This window comes from Odontomachus brunneus, unplaced genomic scaffold, assembly GCF_010583005.1.
Source record: "Odontomachus brunneus isolate Ranch 3 - 2012 unplaced genomic scaffold, Obru_v1 Obru_scaffold_001, whole genome shotgun sequence".
Classification (NCBI taxonomy): domain Eukaryota; kingdom Metazoa; phylum Arthropoda; class Insecta; order Hymenoptera; family Formicidae; genus Odontomachus; species Odontomachus brunneus.
In genome coordinates, this window is record NW_022639451.1 from 7,297,345 (window position 1) to 7,300,776 (window position 3,432).

The 3,432-nt window shown below is 31.7% G+C and overlaps 1 pseudogene; it reads right to left on the reverse strand.

Annotated features, from left to right (window-relative positions):
* LOC116848939 overlaps positions 1 to 2,288 on the reverse strand; it is a 19,945-nt pseudogene extending 17,657 nt beyond the window's left edge.
* Between the last annotated feature and the right edge of the window lie 1,144 nt (positions 2,289 to 3,432).

Genomic DNA, 3,432 nt, shown 5'->3' on the forward strand with positions numbered 1-3,432 from the left:
TAGAATTATTTCAACTCAAAAGGATTTCTTTGGATTTAATAATTGCACACGAAAGAAAGATTAGAAACTTTGACCAGGTGTGCTTGTATATATCTGTAGATGTCCACTTTTAATGCCATATGAGATGAAAAACACCAAACTCGGCTGAGATCGAAAACTCGGGTCTTCCGCTTGCCAGACAACTGCTCTTTCCATTGAGCTATTTAAGACTTCATGTTTGTGACATCTATATACTTAGTGAAAAATGATTCTTTGATTGACGTTAAAATGATATCAAATTGACGTCGGTTTGATGATTTCAACGTCTATTTGATGTCATTCTTTTGTCGTCAATCAACGAATTATTTTTTGCTAGGTATTTACTGTTCTAACTGAGCTTCAAATGTAAGTAAAGCGCACTTTCAAATATGTAATTCAAAATCCAAGAATAAATGGCTTTCAAATAATGCGATTGAGTTTGTTAGAATTGTATATGGATTTCAGAAACATGAATACAAACTTAAGCATAAAATATACTTCGCATAAGTCTATTTATTATTGATACAAATGAACATTTTATATATGAAAAGCTATTTTAACACCAATTTCATTTCTTTGCCCTATTATATAAAGCTATATAATTAATTCCACAAAATATAAGTAACTGTAAATAATAATAAATTAAACAATTTATGTATAAATATGTAAATCAATTATTATATACTCACTGGCATGTACTGAATATGGGCACAAAAAGTAATTGCTATAAACAAAACGTTTGTAAAGGCTAAGACAGACAACGAGAAATGTAATCGATAGATTTTCGTTTGCACATTTCGAAACAACGCGAATTTTCGTTTGCACACCTCTAGGAAAAAAGTTATTTGACTTTAAACTTTGGGGAGGCTAAACTCACACTTGCCGAAATTTATGACTGCAAAATAAAATTATTTGATGTATGATATTATTAGATCTTCGTTTGCACATTTCGAAACAAGTCGAATTTTCGTTTGCACACCTCTAGGAAAAAAGTTATTTGACTTTAAACTTTGGGGAGGCTAAACTCACACTTGCCGAAATTTATGACTGCAAAATAAAATTATTTGATGTATGATATTATTAGATCTTCGTTTGCACATTTCGAAACAAGTCGAATTTTCGTTTGCACACCTCTAGGAAAAAAGTTATTTGACTTTAAACTTTGGGGAGGCTAAACTCACACTTGCCGAAATTTATGACTGCAAAATAAAATTATTTGATGTATGATATTATTAGATCTTCGTTTGCACATTTCGAAACAAGTCGAATTTTCGTTTGCACACCTCTAGGAAAAAAGTTATTTGACTTTAAACTTTGGGGAGGCTAAACTCACACTTGCCGAAATTTATGACTGCAAAATAAAATTATTTGATGTATGATATTATTAGATCTTCGTTTGCACATTTCGAAACAAGTCGAATTTTCGTTTGCACCCTTCTAGAAAAAAATTATTTTACATTGAAATTTGGGGGGGCTAACTTCCCACTTGTCGAAACCTAGGTTAAAATTGCAGGAAAAAATTTTCTGACGCATGATATCGTTAGATTTTCGTTTGCACATTTCAAAACAAGTCGAGTTTTCGTTTGCACACCTCTAGAAAAAAAGTTATTTAACATTGAAATTTGGGGGGCTAACTTCACACTTGTCGAAACCTCGGTTAAAATTGCAGGAAAAAATTTTCTGACGCATGATATCATTAGATTTTCGTTTGCACATTTCTAAACAAATTGAGTTTTTGTTTGCACACCTTTAGAAAAAAAGTTATTTAACATTGAAATTTGGGGGGTTAACTTCACACTTGTCGAAACCTCGGTTAAAATTGCAGGAAAAAATTTTCTGACGCATGATATCATTAGATTTTCGTTTGCACATTTCTAAACAAATTGAGTTTTTGTTTGCACACCTTTAGAAAAAAAGTTATTTAACATTGAAATTTGGGGGGTTAACTTCACACTTGTCGAAACCTCGGTTAAAATTGCAGGAAAAAATTTTCTGACGCATGATATCATTAGATTTTCGTTTGCACATTTCTAAACAAATTGAGTTTTTGTTTGCACACCTTTAGAAAAAAAGTTATTTAACATTGAAATTTGGGAGGGCTATCTTCACACTTGGCGAAACCTAGGTTATAATTGCAGGAAAAAAATTTTCTGACGCATGATATCGTTATATTTTCGTTTGCACATTTCGAAACAAGTCGAGTTTTCGTTTGCACACCTCTAGTATAATAACTTTTTTTCTTTTTTTCCGCTTGAGTTTGCTGAATAGCCAGAAGTCGCATGGAGCCAAATCAGGTGAATACGGTGGTTGTGGAACGATATTAGTCGAGTTTTTGGCTAAAAAACTTTTTGGCCGCTCCGGGGACACCGTTTCGAGTCGATAGAAGAGATTCAAGCCGCTGCGAAGAAGGAGCTAAAGGCCATTCCTGAAATCGATTATTACAACTGTTTCGAAGATTGGAAAATCCGTTGGAATAAGTGTATTATATCAGGGGGGGATTACTTTGAAGGGGACGAAATTGATTTGCAAGAATAAATAAAGAATTTTCGAAATAAATGCAATGTCACCTTACTTTTTGGACACAGTAGTATATTGCTGCGAAGTAAACAGCACAATATGTTTTACCTCTGACGCTACATCTGACAATAGCGTAAATTACAAGCAATACTCTTGGAACGAAGGAGTTGGAACATCAATAAGTAGGGATTGTAGTAATCAGTGGAAATTACATATTTGCAGGAAAACGTCGGTTTGCATACATTACAATAATAAATGTCATCACGAGGACACTGACGTATATATTATCTTCTTATGCATCTCAATACAATACTACTTAAACTTTCAAGATCGTATCAGTTAAACCAGTTCGTCAAAGACAAAGTTCAATAATAATTATACGTCGCATTTTGTGTTCGAAGGTGATTTACGTTCGAAGATAAAAGAATAGAGAATTTTAGGTTTCTCCTATTGTTAATACTTTATTGATTTTAACTTGTGTTAAATTTAATGTTAATGTATTTTTTTGTTAATGTAGTTTTTGTATTTTTATTAAAATTATTTTATTAATTTTCAATGTATTTTTATATAAGCGATTACTTTTTTGTATTAAGGGTGTTATTTATTATGTACAGTTTTATCGTTCACCCCCTGAACAAAAAGTTATCCAAAACATCTCTAAAAAATATCTAAATCTGGAATCTGATAATATAAAAAGGCTTTGAAAAGCTGTCGAAACGATAACAAAATATTATCTAATATCCCGTTTTTTTGAGAACAGGACAGAATGTTTTTAAGATATCCCAGATATCATATTTAAGATATCATTATGTCAACATATTGAAATCTCATTTATGATGACAAAATAATTTTTCAAAATAGTGATAATTATGAAGGAGAGAAGTCTCCTCACCGATT